Source organism: Zea mays, chromosome 3 (assembly GCF_902167145.1).
Source record: "Zea mays cultivar B73 chromosome 3, Zm-B73-REFERENCE-NAM-5.0, whole genome shotgun sequence".
Taxonomy (NCBI): Eukaryota; Viridiplantae; Streptophyta; class Magnoliopsida; order Poales; family Poaceae; genus Zea; species Zea mays.
The window spans coordinates 31,952,587-31,972,821 of record NC_050098.1 but is presented as its reverse complement, the minus strand read 5'-3'; positions in this window follow the sequence as shown (position 1 = coordinate 31,972,821).

Below are 20,235 nucleotides of genomic sequence, written 5' to 3'. Positions count from 1 at the left end.
ATGCATAGAAGGTTGTCAAGGACTAAGTGTCATATGCCCGTATGCAGGTAAGTAATATGTATTACAAGAAGGTCCTAGGAAAACTGATGGACAAAAGGTAGAGATTTTTGTCCATCTACTTGACCGAGGAGCAATACCGTCAAGTAAATATTTTTAAATATTTTTGTCTTAGCACAACAACATAGCATATTTCATGTAAGTTCTACCGATCTTCTATATCATTTATAGATTTGAACATAACTGATAATGTTTCATATATTTGATTAACAAATATGTTGTAGCAGATGGAGATAAACACTAATTTCCCCATGTTCAGATGCCACCACCGATACCAACGTCGTAATGGTATTCTCCTCGACCGATGATTCGATCTCAGACAATCACATCTTTAGCCAAATTATGCTAATTGAAATAAAATTTAGTCAATTGAGGTTAACTATAAAAATGCACTTAGCTCATTTCTATCTGAACTTAGTTAATTTAGCCAAATTATCCAACTTCGATTAAGTCTAGGAAAAAATAATCGATCTAGTTTAATTCTAGTGAAACTTAGTCAATTTAGCGCAAATTACTCAACCTAGCTCAAATTAATTCTATAAAAATAGTTAATTTAGGTAAACCTCGTCTAACTATAGTCAATGTAACTCAACTATAATAAAGTGTAGTATGCAAAGTTTTGAGACTCTTCCATAATTAGCAGTATGGTTGGACGAAATGCTTGTGGCTCGTCGGCTCGCTCGGTTCGTGCTCAACTCGGCTCGGATCGACCCGTTTGAAACTTTTCAAGAGCTGAGCTAACATCTCAGCTCGGTTTGTTATACTACAGGAACGTAAAGCATTTTCGGCGGCCAGGTGCCGCCGAAAATAAGCTATTTTCGGCGGCTTGCGCCCTATTTCGGTAGCAACTGGACACAAAAAATTTAGCCGAAAATAAGGATTAATTTTTAGCGGTCGGAGCTAGGCCGCTGAAAATAGTGGCCACCGAAAATAAGTAATTTCGGAGAAAAAAATAAAAGAAATGTAAAATCAACAGCAATTTCAACAACAATATAATCACAATAATATGATTGTTGGGGACTTGTTCTCAAATGCTATGAATTAAGAACAAGGCAACATAAAACGTTAAATATTAATGCCCTTCGTCCTTCGAAACATTATTTCCCTTAGGATATAATGATCTTCAGACGAAGGTCATGAAGGACATACCTTCGAACATCGAAGGTACGATGGTAATAGAAGAGGCGTGTAAAATACAAAAGATAATATAAACAATCATATAAAATTATCAATTCATCTTCATTATATTGTCATGAGAAAATAGAAACAATATTGGATTACATTTGGTACCTTTGACTTGATAGACATCAAAGGTACGAGCGTGATGCAAAGCAAATGCCAAGTCAGCGTGAACAGTACGGGAGCATTGTTCATCTATTTATAGGCACGGGACGCAGCCCATGTAAAATTACACCCATGCCCTTTACATTTGCTAATGACTCTATAGTGATCCATCGAGGTCCAAATAGCCTTTTCCCTTTTAAGTCGGTTTCCTTTCCTGCTGTCATGCCGAAGCTCCCTTGCGCGTAGCTTCGGCGCTGCATCAACCTTCGTATCCTTTGTGCTTCTCCTACTATGGTTCTGATTCAAATCCGAAGGTACCTGTTCATGTATTACAACTCCGGAAACATTGTTAAATCATGTTTTTGAGGACATTCGGAAGACGAAGGCCCCCAACAGTAGCCCCTCGCAAGGTTAATTTGTTAGAATAACGAATTCAGATTGCGATATGGACGAAGGCCCTAAGCCGAAGGTCCGAAAAAACACCTTCCCTATGCTAGAATAGCAACAGTTAATGACGGACGGGGCCCTCCAACTTGGAGCGCACTGGGCGTATAAATAAGAACCCACCCCGAGCACATTTGATACGCTATTCTGCCGCCTGCTTTGCTTGCTCAATTTTTTAGCTCTTGCCTACCAACGCTTGCTTGGTTTCTTAGACTTTCTAAGCTTCGGCTTTAAGGACACGTTTTCACCATTTCCAAAGAAAAGATGTCTGAAGACAAAAAAGTTGCTGCTGAGACGAAGCTGAGCGAGGAGGAGAAGCTCCTTGAGGAAAAGACTGCTGGATTTATGGAGTCAATTGCAAAAACAAACACAAAAAAGATAACTAAAGAGATATTAGAAGGCTTGTCTGAAGATACTGATGATAGCGACAGCTATGATGTGGAGAGTGGGGGCGAAGACTCTGAAGATCGTCCTTGGCGACCAAGTCATGCAGTCTTCAGGAAGTCAACTATCAAACAGAGTCATCTTGATAATATGAGAGGTAGGTACTTTCGAGATATGTCTATTGTGAGGGCTGACCCAGACAGGGCTGTTCCTGCTCCCTAAGAAAACGAAGTTGTGATCTACCGAAGCTTCTTCAAAGCTGGGCTTCGGTTCCCGTTGAGCAGATTTGTTGTTGAAGTTTTGAAGACATATCAGATTTTCCTTCACCAGATCACTCCCGAAGCTATTATCAGAATGGGGATCTTCGTCTGGGCTGTGAGAAGTCAAGGTCTGGAGCCAAGTGCAAAATGCTTTTGCAGTATGCATGAACTGTGCTATGAAACGAAACCCTGGGGTAAAGAACAGTACCATAACAATTTTGGTTGCTACAACTTCGTTGCTCGTTCTGGCTCAAGCTACCCAGTGCCAACTTTTCGGAAGAGGTGGCCCAGGGCCTGGATGGAAGAGTGGTTCTATGTAAAAAATGATTTGAAGGCGAGAGAAGATATTAAAGAGATCATCATGCGCCCCATTTGGTCCCGCTTCGGGCTCCGAAAACCGAAGGTAGAGATTGATGAGGCAGCCGAAGCATGCCAAAGGGCCTTCAGCACAGTCTGTTCTTTTATTGGGACAAGGGACTTAGTCCAAGAACATGTGGCCTACAGGATATGGCCACTGATAGACAGCTGGGAAATGCCAAAGGAGACCATCAGCAACCCTAGCGAAGGTGGTTTAGTTCGATTGAAATATACCTTCAGGTTTGGAGACCAATTTATCGAACCAGACGATGACTGGCTGAAGTGTGTTGAAAATACTAGTGATGAACTACTTGGAGCATACTCCAAGTCTAAAGATAATGCACTACTTGCGGCCTTCGGGAGCCGAAAAAAGAAAAGGCTAAATAGAGTTTTTGATGCTATTGGATTTGTGTACCCTGATTATCGCTACCCGCCGCGGGGGCAAAAAAGAAAGGGTGCAACTTCTAGGAAGGCTGCTGCTTCGGCTGCTTCAAGCGAGCCCGCACCGAAGAGGAAAAAGGTGAAGGTTCTTACTCACCGACCGCTCTACATTGGACCGGCCATAGTGCCTGAATTTGGCGGTGAGACTTCTTCAGCTATTGAAGCCAAAGGACCTTCTCTTACTCAGAGGATTGAAGAGCCGACTGCAATGCCGAAGACTGACAAAATTGAAGAACCGAGAACCAAAGGGACAAAAACATTAGAAATTCTAAGCCCTTCTGCAAGAGTGGAGGTGTCGAAGACACAAAAAGGTCTAGTAGCGACCCCCAAGAGAAAAAGGATGGCTAGTGTACTAGATGTGCTGGAGACGATAAAAGTTTCAAGCTCTACTCTAGGGAAAATTGTCAAGGCTTCGGAAACGCAAATTGAAACCGAGACAAAGGTGACCGAAGCCGAAGCTACAATGAGCCAGGCCGACGCCGAAGCTAGGCCTTCAGAGCCCGCCAAAGAGAAATCCTTGGAAACTGGAGAAAAGGCAGCGGAAGAAGAAGCTATAGAACAGGTTCTGCCTGAAAAAGCTGCCGCTCCTACTCCCGAAGCGCCTTCCGAAGTCCTTGATTATATTATTCGACACGCTTTGGGAAAGAAATTATCTGAAGAAAGTTTTTTTGAAGCCAAACACTACGCCCGAGAACTGAAGTACCCGAAGGGGGCCTTAGTGTTTAATGGCACAGATGAAGATGACTTCTTATATTGCCTCCCAGACAACAAAGAACTATCTGTCTGCCGGGAGATGGCCAGAAGTATGGGGTTCCCGAAGCCTGAAGTTGGCCTCTGCGCCATGATGAAGGACGATCTTGCGGATAGCCTTGCATATAACAGTATGAAGGTACAAAAAATTGTGTATTTGGAAATTTATGAATTTTGAATTATTCTTTTGTTCTTATACTAACCCGCTTATTCTTTTCATATAGGGCTTAATACTTAGCAATGCCTTAAGGGCGCAAAAGAATGCCGAAGACGAGAGTTGCACTATTGCCCTCAATAACCTTCGAACAGAGGTTATCAAGCTGAGGAACGAAGCTTTGGAAAAAAGACAAAATTCTATTTACATTGGTGGACAAAGTAAAAGGAGATGAAGCTAACTACAAGGCTCAATCTGAAATCCAAAGGAATGAGATTGAAAACCTCCAAAAACAACTGGCCGAAGCTAAATTGAAATGCGCTATTGCCGAAGCTGACCGAGATGCCAGTGAATACTGGAAAATTATTTTAAAAAAACAGTTGCAGAGCTTCGCTCATCAAAAGAAAGATGTTTTGAAAAATCTATAGAATGCGTCAACAAGATAAAAACTAGCTTCGCCAATGTGGGCGCGTAGTCGAGTGAAGACAACTTCATAAGAGGTGATCCTGAGGGCCCAATTGAGTGGATCAGCAGCGAAGCCGAAGCTTTTGAGGAAATCTTAAGTGACCGTGGGGATGGCTGTGCCTTCCCTGGTGCGAGGGCAATTGCAGCTATTTTGGAGAAGTCAGGTTGTGAGCATGTTAAAACCTTGGCTCAGGCCGAAGCTGCCCTCTGCATTGATGATACGAAGGACCCCTCGGCCAAAGCAAGCTTAATAGGTGGAAAATTTTTCACTGACATATGGGAAAATGGCGACCGAGGAATGGCCCATGGAATAATAAAGAAAAACAAAAAAGATATTCATGACACTCGAGAGTCAATAAAAGCACCTGAAAAGGCTGCGGAGCTTGAGAAACAAATAGGTATTACTTAATGGTTTTTTAACTTTGTTGCTTATTTTTGTGACTTCGAACTGATTTACGTTTTCTACCGCATCGGAACTATCTCCTCCCCCAGAGCCCTTCGAGTCACTGGCCGACCCAGAGGTAAAGGAATCAACAGAAATTATTAGCATGACCGAAACTATTATGGACGAAGTTGTCACCAAATTATTAACCGAAGCTGCAGAGAAAGTCCTGAGAGAAGAAGACTAGCTATTTGTAAAAACATTGCTAGAATATTAATGTAACATTTGCTGGACTATGCTTGTAATATTCGGTGCTCATAGGTTTTGAATGTAATATATGAATGGTTTTGTAATTCATTTCTTTGTGATGCATGAAACTTTTTTGTATATACCGTTTACCTTCCCTTCTTTTCATGCTTCGTAAAGAAGAGCTTTTATGCTTCGTAAAAAATACTCCAATCGTCGTAAAAACATTAATGCTTCGTCAACAATAGTTTTTCCCTCCACATCAGAGCTGATGAAGCTGTATTTCTTCAAAACTTATTTTGTGCCTTAGCACAATTTCACTTTTTCGAAGCATTCTCCGAAGGTCAACATTGTATCCCCTTCTTGTGCCATTGATGCAATATGATGTATGATGTAATGCTATGCGGAATGATGTGATGATGTTATGTTATGCAAAATGATATTTATGTCGAAGACACACACGCTCACACCCCCATAGTGGAATACACAATTTCTTTGCCGCTTATTTTTCGGCTTCACCGCTTATTTTTCGGTGTATCAGCGCTGACTTTTCGTTGTAAGTTCTGCATTCCCTTAGGAACGTCTTTTGAACTTCTTTGCCTTCTATTTCGGCGATATTCGCGTTGACTTTTCGCGCTTCGCCTTATATTTCGGCGGTATTTGGCTCTACATTCCCTTTGGAATGACTTTTGAGCAGAAAACTTAAACCGCGCTCCCTTAGGAACGACTTTTTGTATCTTCGGCAAACTTACGCTGCGTTCCGTAGAACGACTTTTTGTAGCTTCGGAGATACTTGTAATGTGATTTTTAGCCGCGTGTTCCCTTAGGAACGATTTTTGTGCTTCAACGACTTTTTGGACTTCGTGAGTCTGTGGAGAAGATATATTTCACTTATCGCAACAACGAAGCTATTACAAGAAATTGAAAATGACAAGAAAACTAGGTTTTCAATAATTGTTCCTTAGTAAAAGAGGAAATTACAATGAATGTAAAAACTGTTTCAGGGGTAGGATATCTCTCAATAGATATGCTTTGATTCTGGCACAGTACTGTTGACTGTGCGAGCTTCAGACTCCTCCCTGAAATCTCGCTGCTGATGGGTCTGTTGGCTCCATTCTGGCTGCTGGCCTCGTGAATATACAGGTTGTAGTGGTGGCGGAGGTGGGGGCTGTGGCCAGGATGCCTGTGGCTGACTAGCCGAAGCAACAGACGCTGTAGGATGGTTACCTACATACTCTAGTATGTAGGGTGAGTGATACGAAGCAGTATGCATGACCTGCTTCGGCTGGTTCTGCTGAGCTGCGGCTTCTGCTATTTTCTTTTGTTTCTGAATGGTGACATGGCACATCCTTGTAGTATGGCCCTTGTCCTCACCACAGAATAAGCAATAAAATTTTCTAGGCTGATCCCCAAACCTTCCTCCGAAGCCCCTAGCGCCTCTGCCTCTTAGAGCTGGCGGTCGGAAAGAGTTTTGTTGCTGCTCCGAAGCTTGCGAGGAATATTATGGCCTCTGTTGTTGACTTCCTCTGTCGTCACTCTGAGTGGAATGGATTGACCTGACATGCCTTCGGTGGATTCTTCCTCCGAAGCCCCTGGTCATCTCAGAGAACCTGTAGGCTTCCTCCCTTCTTTGGTGAAAGTCATTGTCAGCCCGAATGTATTCATCCATCTTTTGAAGCAACTTCTCCAAAGTCTGTGGAGGCTTTCTAGCAAAATACTGAGCAGTAGGTCCTGGACGAAGCCCCTTCATCATGGCCTCAATGACAATTTCATTGGGCACTGTAGGCGCTTGTGCTCTCAGGCGCAAGAACCTTCGGACGTATGCTTGGAGATACTCCTCATGATCTTGCGTGCATTGAAACAAAGCCTGAGCTGTGACTGGCTTCGTTTGAAAGCCCTGGAAACTTGTTACCAGCATATCCTTGAGCTTCTGCCATGAAGTAATAGTTCCTGGCCAAAGAGAAGAATACCATGTTTGGGCCACATTCTTAACTGCCATGACGAAGGACTTGGCCATGACAGCTGCATTGCCTCCGTATGAAGATATAGTTGCTTCATAACTCATCAAAAACTACTTTGGATCTGAATGTCCATCATACATGGGAAGCTGAGGTGGCTTGTATGATGGAGGCCATGGAATAGCCTGCAGTTCTGCTGCCAAAGGGGAAGCATCGTCAAAAGTAAAGGTATCATGATTAAAATCATCATACCATCCATCCTCATTGAAGAAGCCTTCTTGGTGAAGCTCCCTATGTTGGGGCCTTCGCTCCTGTTCGTCTTGGGCAAGATGGCGTACTTCTTCAGTGGCTTCGTCAATTTGCCTTTGAAGATCGGCTAGTCGGGCCATCTTCTCCTTCTTCCTTTGTACTTGTTGATGAAGCATCTCCATGTTTCTGATTTCTTGGTCCAACTCCTCCTCCTGGAATGTTGGGCTAGTGGCCTTCCTCTTCTGGCTTTGGGCCTCTCGAAGAGAAAGGGTCTCCTGGTTTGGGTCCAGTGGCTGCAGAGCGGCAGCCCCTGTCGCTGAAGCTTTCTTCGGTGGCATGACGAAGGTCAGTGCTTGCCGAAGGTGGTCGAAAAGGATTCACAGGAGGTGGGCGCCAATGTTGGGGACTTGTTCTCAAATGCTATGAATCAAGAACAAGGCAACATAAAACGTTAAATATTAATGCCCTTCGTCCTTCGAAACATTATTTCCCTTAGGATATAATGATCTTCAGACGAAGGTCATGAAGGACATACCTTCGAACATCGAAGGTATGATGGTAATAGAAGAGGCGTGTAAAATACAAAAGATAATATAAACAATCATATAACATTATCAATTCATCTTCATTATATTGTCATGAGAAAATAGAAATAATATTGGATTACATTTGGTACCTTCAACTTGATAGACAGCAAAGGTACGAGCGTGATGCAAAGCAAATGCCAAGTCAGCGTGAACAGCACGGGAGCACTGTTCATCTATTTATAGGCACGGGACGCAGCCCATGTAAAATTACACCCATGCCCTTTACATTTGCTAATGACTCTATAGTGATCCATCGAGGTCCAAATAGCATTTTCCCTTTTAAGTCGGTTTCCTTTCCTACTGTCATGCCGAAGCTCCCTTGCGCGTAGCTTCGGCGCTGCATCAACCTTCGTATCCTTTGTGCTTCTCCTACTGTGGTTCTAATTCAAATCCGAAGGTACCTGTTCATGTATTAGAACTTCGGAAACATTGTTAAATCATGTTTTTGAGGACCTTCGGAAGACGAAGGCCCCCAACAATGATAGAAAAAACAAATACAAAATTACACACTTTCAACACAAAATATCACAATTCGCCAGAATTCGTCACAAATACATCACATTTCATCAAAATAACTTACAAGTCCATTACAATCTAACATAAACTCACAATTCCAGCACAAATAGGGGTCGTTTGAGTTGTGACCATATATAGTCCATTACAATCTAACACAAACTTACAATTCACCACAAGATTCAAACCATCATATATATAGGGGCCAATTGAGTTGTGACCACTACCTCCAGAAGCGAAAAAGTCATTTACGAAGTCGTCTATATGTATTAGAGTCTAAAAGAAAGAAGAAGACATTAATAACTGCAGTCTTTACATGAGCAATATTCAAATGAATTGTTTGTCAAACTAACATCTTCTGTAGTAGCTCCCTCCCCTCCAAAAGCTCCTCCTGGTGTTGTATCACTGGTGGTGGTGTGTTGTGGCCCATAACCCCGGATCCCTATAAAATCAAGTTTAGTCAAGATTTGAAAGGTTAATACAAACGACAAGTATAAACTAAATTGAAGCACCTAAGGTGGAGGTGTCGGAGCATGTAATCCCTATTGAGGCATCAACGACTAAAATTGAGGAAAAATGAATGGTTGATACTGTGCCTACTTTGGAAACTAAGACTGTTGCAAATACAATATATTAGTTATAGGACAAATATACGACTGTGTTGAGAATAAATAAGTGTAACACCCTGAATTTGGGGGTACAAAATTTCTTCTCTAATGCCTACCAAATTCAAGTGTTACCTCTTGTCTCTCTCCCTAGACTTCTTCTCTCTTCCTTTTGATTAGAGTTATGTTAATTTGGTGAGGGATTAACTATTTATTTATTATAGCAAAACCAATGTGAGTCATGAAATGTTGTATCATGATGAGCCAAATTATTCTTTTGTTTGATGCACATGTTTGAAATTGTTTGAATTTGAATTTGGTTTGAATTTGATTTTAAATCCATAGAGAAAATAAAAATAAAAGCATTTTGAAAATCTCTGGAAAAAGAAAAACTGATTTCGTCCCATTTAGCCTGATCCAGCCCAGCCAGGCCGCGCGCGCCTGCTACCCCTAACAGGTGGGTCCCACCTATCAGCGACGGCCCGCGTCCGCGCTCTCTCTCCCTCTCTCTCTCTCTCCCTCTGCCCGGTGGGGCCGGATAATCGGCGCCGATTCCTTCATGCTCGCATCCGCTCCCTCTCGCTGCTCGGTGGGTCCGCCCTATCAGCGCTGACCGCCCGTTCGCATGTTCGCCCTCGCTGGCTCGCGAACCCCACCTGTCAGTCACCTCCCCTTCCCTAACCTCCCGCCCGCGCACTCCTTCGTGGACGCGCCCACGTCGCACGTTTCCCGTCCACTCCTCCACGCGGCCGACCTCTTTTTGGAGCCCGCACTCACTCGCTCACTCCCCTCGCTTAGTTGCGCCTCTAGCAGACCCCCTCGCACCTCTCTCTCGCACCACACGCGCATCCGTGGAGCACCACCGTCCTCCATCGTTCGTTCCGTGGCCACCGTCGAGCCCCTGTCACGTCCATTGCCCCGATGAGCTCCGCCTCCTTGCCAGCAACACGAGACACCCTCTGGTTTGCCCTCAGCCCCTCTATTTCCCTCGGTTCACGCTCACCGAACTTCTCGCCACGTAGCCGAGTCTCTGCCACCGTCGACCAAGGCCCTCGCTGCATCCTCGTCGTTGCTCAAGCGCTCCAGAGCCGTCTCTCGAGGTAACCAACCCACCCATGCCCTTACTTTCCCATTTACTGCCCTGCTGTCCGCGCAATCACTCGCCGGAGTTGAGCTGCACTGCCGTCGGGTTGCTTCGCCACGGACCGTGCCCTCTGGTGCCTCTATTATACGCCGGTGTCATGCCCACGGTCGAGTCCGCCGTGTCACCCGAACTAGCCTGAGCCCTTTCCCAGTGCACCAGACCCTCATTGGGCCGTGCCCTCGCCTCCTACGAAACTCCACCGTGGAGTCAAGCGGCGCCGCCGCGGGTAGCCGAACAACCTCGCCCGAGCTCGCCATCAGATCTCAGGCGTCCATCTGAGATCTGATGGCCTGACTTCAATTAAACCTGATCTGATCCCAGCCGTCCGATGACGATCTGGCCGCTCGGATCCGCCCCCTCACCCACGCCCTGCAGCTGGGCCCGGCTGGTCAGTCTGTTCCCCTAGTCCCTAACACCCCTGACCTCGCTCGCGTCCGCGCTCGCGCGTTCAGATCTAATCCTGGTCGTTGATCTGTGATCGCGCGGTCGAGATCAGTAGATACCTATTCGCGCGGTAGTATTGTTAAAAAGACCCTCGGCTTCCTGAGAATCAACCCGCCGTCCCTGGTTTTCGCACGCAGGCCCCTGTACTTTTGTAGAAAAGCCCCTGATCTTTTAGGTTATCGTAGAATTAGACCTAGTTTTGTATTTTGAATTCCAAAACTTGTTTATTTCATATATTTTGCATATGAACTCCAAATTGAGCGATTCAAATTGCAAAATGTTAATAAGATTATTCTCTGCCTGTTTAAATTATAACCTTTTATTGTATGCACGTGCTAATTTTATGCCTAGACTATAGGTTAGTGTAAGTGATGGCTTATTTATTAATAATAAAGATAAAAGGGAAACATAATGGTAATTAGATGTTTAATTTGTGAGGTTAATAATATGTAATATATGAAACTATCCCTGGTATAATTCTTGTGTCTCATTAAGATAAATGAAATTAAGTTATGTAATCTATTGAGATAAGTAATACTTAGAGAACCACAAACCTCTAGGTGTATTAGTCCACCCTAGATCCTAGACTTCGCTTTTGAGTTTGTTACTTTCCTTTGAATTCGTGTTCACTTGATTGTACATGTTTGGTGTATTGTTTTTTTGTCATTATCCAAATGTGTTGAATGCATGATCGCTTTGCGTAGACAACGAGCAGCCCGTGGTTCCTGAGTGTGTTGCCGAAGATCTTCCTGAGCAACAACCTGGTGAAGGCAAGTGTTCTCTGACCCATTATGTCCTACTTACTTTATAATTCACTATCCCGCATTACTTCATTGAAACCTAATGATTGACTAGTCTGTATTTATCTTGTCCTTGTTTACCTTTTGGGTTATATGGTAAGCTTCATGCTATTGCTCCACTTTACACAACGAACATGATGTGAATATTTATGATATGATGATGTTATTATGATTATGATGATGTTCTTATGGCACTTTAGGGGATTCAAGTTGTTTTCCTGAGTACCTCTCTGTAAGGACCTATTCGTTGAGTGACCACCCGGGATAACATTGCAACCATGAGGGTGGAATGGGATGCCCTTAGCTGAATAATTAGATGAACCTGGGCGTGTAGTTGGCTATGCCGGAGGGCCGTCAATGGGGGCCGGGGCATAGTGCTCGCTCTGCTAAGGGTGGGTGCCGAGGTTCATTCGATTTGGTTTTGATAGTCACCCACCTTAGGGAGGAGTAATGTGTTTGTATGACTGGCGAAACCTATCGAGCAGCTATGCACTAGGGGAGTCTTTGTAATGGCTACGTAGTGAAACCTTGCCGACTCACCTTGGTAGTGTTTGAAGGTTTGATCAACCCGAGGCAAAAAGGGATCACGACTCATGGGTAAAGTGTGCAACCTCTGCAGAGTGTTAGAAACTGGTATATCAGCCGTGCTCGCAGTTAAGAGCGGCCTTGGGATCCTCTTTGATTAGAATAACTTTGGATACTTTTATGATGATGGTTAATGATGATGAATATAACTCTGATCTCTGGTATTTTCTCTTGGAGGGAGTACATTTGGGTAATAACTGGGTTTATTACTAAAACTTGGTTTACTACTAGTAATAAATATTTGACCAACTAAAAGCAACTGCTTTAACCTTAACTCCACATACAGCTAGTCCACTTTAGCCAAACGGGACATTTGTCGAGTATGTTGATGTGTACTCACCCTTGCATTAAAAACCACCCCACCCCAGGTTGTCCCCACTGCAATCAGTGCTCAGGAGGAGATGCAGGTAACATGGAGGACTTTGAGGTGTTCTAGGACTACGATGAGTTCTAGTTGTGTTAGTGGCAAACCCCCAGTCAGCTGCCCGTGAAGGCCTTATCTACTACGTTTCGTATTCTGCACTTTGATCACGTTAATGTCAATGTTATGTTAATGACTCTGTGGATGTCTTGGATATCTGGATGTAATAAAGTACCTTTTCCGCTATTATTTTGAGCAATGTGTGATGATGTCCAATTATGTAATCGCTGTGTATGTGTGTTTCTGATCCTGGCACGTACATGGTTCGCATTCAGTTTGCCTTCCAAAACCGGGTGTGACAATAAGACACTCACGTTCATTGCTTGTTGTGCATGTGCGTTGTAAGTAGCCATGTACTCTAATTGTTGTTGGATGAGTGCCATTTGTTGTTGTTGCAGCTCTTCACGAAACCTTGGAATATACTGTTTTCGTGCCGCCTACAAGGGAATCTGACAGTGCGGGTTAATGACAAGGAGAGTACATGGTCCACAAAATCTTTAGTCTTGGCTACCCACTCATCAGAATGACGTCCATTCCTACTCCAGCCATTGTACATCCATGCACAATATTCAGCCATGCCTGAGACTATTAAAGCGAACCATATCGTAAAAACATTATTCAACTTCGTTAAGGGTATCAGTCCTACATCTATAGGCAAGGATAGATCCTAAACCCACAAGCTAGCAGGACCCAAATAAAATTTTGGCAGCATAACCTCGCTGCCACTAAACAATATATTAAAACTAATAATGTAATAGTCCCACATATTAATATAAAAGTAATGCCACAAATACAATATACCACTTATCACTGAATCACATATGCCACTAATACATTAATGGAATCGAACTAAACAATAATACTAATCACACACCCTAATCAAACAAGCACAATTACAAATATATACTAATTTCGGTGGCAATTAAATAACAGCCGCCGAAAATATGGAATAAAATACGCAAAAAATTAACCTTTTGATGGAGAAGGGCTTGGTGGCGGTGGAAGAGTGGTGGCGAGAGGAGGGCTCGGCGGCGACGACAGCCCGGACGACGGCTGTTCAAGGGGCTGTGCAGGGCGACACGATGACATGGGGGCGCGCAACGTCGGGTAGGAAGTAGCAGAGAAGAAAGAAAACTGACCGACGAGTTTAAATCGGCTTATTTTTGGCGGCTAGGGTACGGCCGCTGCGCCAAAAATAAGCCACAAAAAATAAGTCTTTATTTTCGGCGGCAGAGCCCTGGCCGCCGAAAATCGTCTGCAGTGCTATTGTGTTTACGAGCCAGCTCACGAGCTAGATGAGCTATCACACATTTCAACAAAACAAAACTATATGGATATCATTTACGTACCAATTGATGAACATGTCATATATATATATATATATATATATATATATATATATATATATATATATATATATATATATATATATATATATATATATATATATATGTGTGTGTGTGTGTGTGTGTGTGTGTGGTGCCTAAAACCTGAGTTAAACTGAGGATTTTTGAACTATGTTTATGTGTTAAATTGGTCCGTACGGCTATAATTGTGGGTTAAACCCATGAACATGTGTGTGAATTGATGATAAATTAATGAGTGATGAGTTGTGTTAATTTGGTGTTAGATGTGGTCTGTGAAACTGTGAGTATAATTACTATTGTCTACTGTTAAATTGGTTTGGAATTAACTAGAAACTGATTATTATATATTTTATCTTGTTATGGTAAACGAGCCAGCTCAAGCTTGTAACCGAGCCGAACCGAGATAGCCCGTTAGCTTAACGAGCTAACTCGAACTCGAGCGAGCAGAGTCGAGTTAGCTCGATATCTAGCCCTAATTAGCAGCACCTAGAGATATCGATGTCGTGGGGTTTAACTCATTTGTCAACTAGCTATTGAATTACACTTTTGGTAGAAGTGGTAAATCTAACTATTCGAATTTAGATTAATTGAATGTATGACTTTTGATAATTGTTATATTATTTCAAATGGTTAATACTCAAACTACTTATGATACTTTAAGACTTACGTGATGTGAATGATGCATGTGATGTACATGTGTGATATGGATGATTTATGTGATGAATATATGATTTGTCTGATGTTATATTGGTACTAATGTATTTGATATGAATGGATACATGTGTTTGTGTATGTATACGATGTGGATGGATATATCTATTGTGTGTTGTTGATGTATGTAAAGAATTAGCCTGTAGCTGTTCAGACTAATGAATTGATGAGGTTACTGTTGAACGCAGAAAAGTGACCGCGCGGATGGTCGGACCATCCGCGGTGGTGGCCCGGACTGTCTGCCGCGTGCGCAGAATCAATTAGGGTTTCGAGTTTCTTGCGGGATTTGTTAGTTAAATTTGCAGGATTAACTCGGGAAACGACTTGTAACAGGTCCAAACCTCCCTTTATATAGATGAAGTGCTACGACCGATTGGACCCCTCATAATCGATCAAATCAAGACTACTTACCATTTTTACCTTATGCATTTTGAGTAGTTCTAGTTTAGCCCTAGTTTAGTCTCCCTCTACCTTAAATCCTCACCTCTCTTCGGCTCTACGTTGACTAGAGGCGTTTTGGGTGGCTTGTTGACGCCAAGACACGCCCTAGGATCTATCCTCCCCGACGGGGCCCCTCCCAGGAGACGAGATATAGTCTGCTACAAAGAAGAAGACCCTCTGCGCCATCGCGGACCGTCCGAGCCCTAGGCGCGGACCGTCCGAACGTATGCAGAGGAGAGCCACTCCTGCGCTAGGTTGCAGGCCATCTGGCCCTGTGCTACGGACCGTACGCACCTCTACAGAGAGCCCCGTTAGGCATTTCATCTCCAGTGTTTGGCGCCCGGATCGGGGTTAACACACTTTTTGGAGACTCCGCTGGGGAACAGGTGTCTAGATCTACTAAAATCAGGCCCCAAATGCCCGGTTCTAAAGATCACACTGGTATCTCCCCAGATAATATCCTGAAGCCGGCTGTTGAAAGTTTGGCAGCCGATGAGCAACAACAATACGAGGACTACATGCGTCAAGCGAAGGATAAATTCTTGTCACAATACACGGTGGATCGCCATCAGAAGGTTATCAAACATGGAGAAACCGACATCGCATCTCTTCTATCTTCGCTTCAAGTCCCCAACGTAAGTAAACCCGATGACATCCAATCTATTAAGTATTATATAGATCAGTAGTAGGATCAAATGAAATAATAGATTGGAGGGATAGAAGAATAAATTAGAAAATTAACGCGTATGTTGGAGAAGTCAGTTGCTCCTAGTTTTCCATCATATGAAACTAGTAACATGATATCTATGTCTAATACATCGGTGACAAATGGGGACTCGCAGCCCCAGCCATTATATGGTATGCCGATGAACTCATATCCAGGGCAAATACCACCACCGCCGTCCCTGCTTGGCAGATCTGCGCCCCTGGACACGGTCGGACCATCCGATCTTTTGCTCGGACCATCCGGCCCTTACGCAGACCGTCCGGCTTTCCCTGCCGAACAGTCCGAGGCCACACCAGGGCCACCGCATGGCGTCCCAATAATAGCGAACACAACCGCCAGTTCGGATTTACCATCGGATGGACCGGATACGCATACGCAGAACCTACTGTTGCACACTATGAACCAAATTATTACACACCACAACATCAGTACGTTCTGCCCCCTACATTTTTAAACCACAGCGCGCTATACGATCATAGGTCGATCAAAATTATTGATCGGCCACGGCAAGAAGTTCGGCATAACAATGCCCGACCGAATGAGCCCCACAACCCAGGGTCCGGTGGTCTGTCACCGGGCGCAATGGAGAAAATTAGGAAAGAGATGGCTGAACTATTTCGAGATAGGCTCGCAGTTAGTGTAGCTAGAGTGGGGCAGTCATATCAAAAGCCATATGATCACCGTTTTGACACTGTCCCATATCCAGAAGGGGCAAGGATACCGGAGTTTTCTAAGTTTTATGGTGAAAATGGGAGAAGCACACATGAACATATAGGCTAGTTCCTAGCACACCTAGGAGAATTGGCCGATGGGGAAGCATTTCATGTTCATTTATTTTCTTTATCCCTAACTGATACCGCTTTTGCATGGTATGCCACCCTTCCTCCTAATTCCATTAATTCTTGGAATGATTTAGAGAGTAAATTTCATGGACATTTATTTTCCTAGGAATATGAATTAGGGCTAGCTGATTTAGCTTCAGTTCAACAGGGACGTGAAGAATCGGTTAATGATTATATCCGAAGGTTCCGGGACACTAGAAACCGATGCTTTCGAATCCATGTCGCAGACAAAGAGCTAGCAGGGCTGGCTTTTAATGGGTTTCTATTCTACTTAAGAGACAAATTAGATGAGACTTAGTTCTTCTCAATAACTTAGCTACATCAGCGGGCTTTGGACTGTGAACCGATTTAAAGAGACATCAAAATCGGTCGCCCGTACTATACATCTAGTAGAGCGTGATAGTTTAGATGATGAATCCATAGATGTATATACCGCTAAGTTTGTTTGGCCAACAAAGGCCAAATCTTCTGCATGTTCTTCTTTACAGCCGGTTCAAAAGAATCGGCAAGAAGAGATTAAATTTACCTTTAATGTTGCCAAATGCGATATAATATTTAACGAGCTACTAAAAATGGCAACATTAAATTAACTTATACAATTCCTCCTATGGATGAATTAAAGAGACGTGCTTATTGTAAGTGGCATAATTCTTTTTCCCATGCCACTAATGATTGTAATGTTTTTCGTCGACAGATACAATCGGCCATAAATGAGGGTCGATTGGCTTTTCAAGAGATGCAAGTGGACACACAATCATTTTCTATCAATACAATAGAACTCACAAGAAAAAAGGTCTTGGTTCGGCCCGAAGTGGCCGATAAAGGCAAAGGCAAAAACATCATCATTGGCAATCCTCGCACGTCAAATATATCACAAGAAGAGATTGCTCGGAAGGCTCCGGACAGAAAGACTAACAAGTTCGAAGGCACTGGGGAGCAGGCTAAACCAAGCAGACAAGCAAAACTCCTTAACTCGAGCATCGTGGACTGTCCGGCACCTGCGCACATACGATCCGGTGCTCATGCGGATGGTCTGGCTAACTCAGCCGGACAGTCCGCCCATGACCAAAGGCGTCAACCTCCACACAAAGCAAGGAAAGCGATGCAAGGGCAAAGCCAACATAACACACATGGTTGGCTGGTAAAATCCGGCCCTACTTTCGATTAATTTCTCGCCAAATTTCTAGCAAGAAGGTCGTTCTACGCGATCAGGCAATTAAGGAACCCCGGTCACCCGCTAAAACAAAACGACCGAATAAAACAGCCCGAAAGGTGATGCAACAAGCCTCGCCTATTCATCCTATGATGCCAGGATGCTCTCCACTCGCCTAATCATCGTCGATATATTGTTTTGTCCAAATATGGAATGGTACGACGATGAACCCTGGTACATGCATAATCCCTTTGTCTATTCAGGTTGGGGGCACCTCCATTCTATACCTTTTGATCCATGGTCATGGCCAAGAAAGATGCAATTCAAAACGGCCTATATGCATTAGAGCTTTATTGAATGATCACCCTATTGGTTTGAAAAGCCGGTGACTTGCATCAGGCTTAGTACATATGCTTTTGGTTTGTCAACCTCCACCAAAAGGCAGGGGGCATATGTTGAACGGAAAAAAGTGACCACACGGATGGTCAGGCCCTGATGCCAGATGGTCTGCGATCCGGACGGTCCACGGTGGTAGCGTAGACGATCCGCACGTGCACAGAATCAGTTAGGGTTCTGAGTTTCTTGCGGGATTTCTTAGCTAAATTTATAGGATTAACTCGGGAAACAACTTGTAATGGGTCCATACCTCCCTCTTTATATAGATGAAGGGCTACGACCGATTGGACCCCCTACAATCAATCAAATTAAGTCTACTTATCATTTTTACCTTATGCATTAGGAGTAGTTCTAGTTTAGTCTCCCTCTACCTCAAATCCTCACCTCTCTTCGGCTCTACGTCGACTAGAGGCGTCTTGGGTGGTCTGCCGATGCTAAGACACGCCCTAGGATCTCTCCTCCCGATGGGGTCCCTCCTAGGATGCGAGATCTAGGTCTGTTGTGAAGAAGAAGACCATCTACGCCATCGCGGACCATACGTAGAGGAGAGTCACTCCCGTGCCAGGTCGCGGGCCGTCCGACCCTATGCCGCGGATCGTCCGCACCTTCGCAGAGAGCCCCGCCATGCTCTTCATCTCTAGTGTTTGGCGCCCGGATCGGCGCCAATAGTTACATTTTGTTGACTTGTCCTAATTGATGAAAATTAGTTGGATTATTTTTTTTTCGCCGGTCCGTCATAACCAATGAAAGATAGGAGGATAAGTTCTATCATCTTGCACACAGAAGACAATATACATTAAGTAGACTAATTTTTGTCGGCTACTGATAGCCAAGAAAATTAGCTAATTCCTTGAGGCATGGGACGTCGACGAACATTATCAATTTTCATCAGCTATCGTTAATCTACAAGAGCTAGAGATAAACGAAAATAAAATGATGTTGATAGAGAAATTACCTAATTTCTGTCGATGTTATCTTTATTTTCATCATTCCATAGCCAATAAAAGTTATCTAGATTACTATTTTGAATCTAGGTTTCTTTATCGGGCGTCTTCACTAGGTTGAGACAAATTAGTAACATCGTATGGTGATAAATATCTGTTATACTTTTATATATAGTTAATGATGTCGGGTACAATACACCAAAAACATGAATGTGATCGATGTTTTTGCGGATATGATGAACTATGCTCGAATACAAGTGATTAATCAAGCTATGTTGAGCAGTGAAGGGTGACGTCTAGTCAGTAAGAGCGAGGCGACGCAATATAGACTCGATATGGATGAGCAACAATTTCTTGAGGTAATTGATGTTTATGCTTGTGTTGAAAAAAATTGTGTTGCTTGTAGATGTTACAGTCACTTGTAAATGAATTGTGTTTCTATAGCATTTGATTACATGGATAGCCACCAATGATGTTGCTTGGCGTGCCTTATTCCATTATTGGGCTTCGGCTGATTTCAAGGCAAAGTCTGTGCGACATAGTTCAAATATTGGAAGCGAGTTGTATCACAGGTATGGAGTTGATGATCACTTTCATTTGGAAAAACGAATGGTAAGTACAATTCAATCCATTTTCATTGATTGTAGTTGAGTTGCGCAAATTTCTGGTTATAATGTTTGTCAAATGTATGTACATAAAGCTAGCAGCAAACCCGCGAGGCGGAGCGGCCAACCAGGCCCCTGTCGAGCAAGTCCATGAGGCGGAGCGACTGACCATTTCCCCGCCGAGCAAACCCGCGAGGCGAAAACCCATGTCCAACATCGCGAAGTCTATGCCGACTGAGACAAGACATGTCAACCCAGGCCACGACCATATATGCGAACGACATGCCGAGGGCGCGCCGAGTGGCCGCTATCGACATGACCATACCTCCTCAAGTACGACCCACACACTCCCACTGCCTCGAGGGGTCGGATGACCCTATTCATGGAGGACCTCAGCATCAGAGCTTTTACAGTGACCCAAATACTGGATAGTGCGCAGTAGATACACCATATCGGTTGTATGCCTACGCACGCCGATGAGTGAAACAGGCTCGTGACGACGGGCAAGACCGCACGACG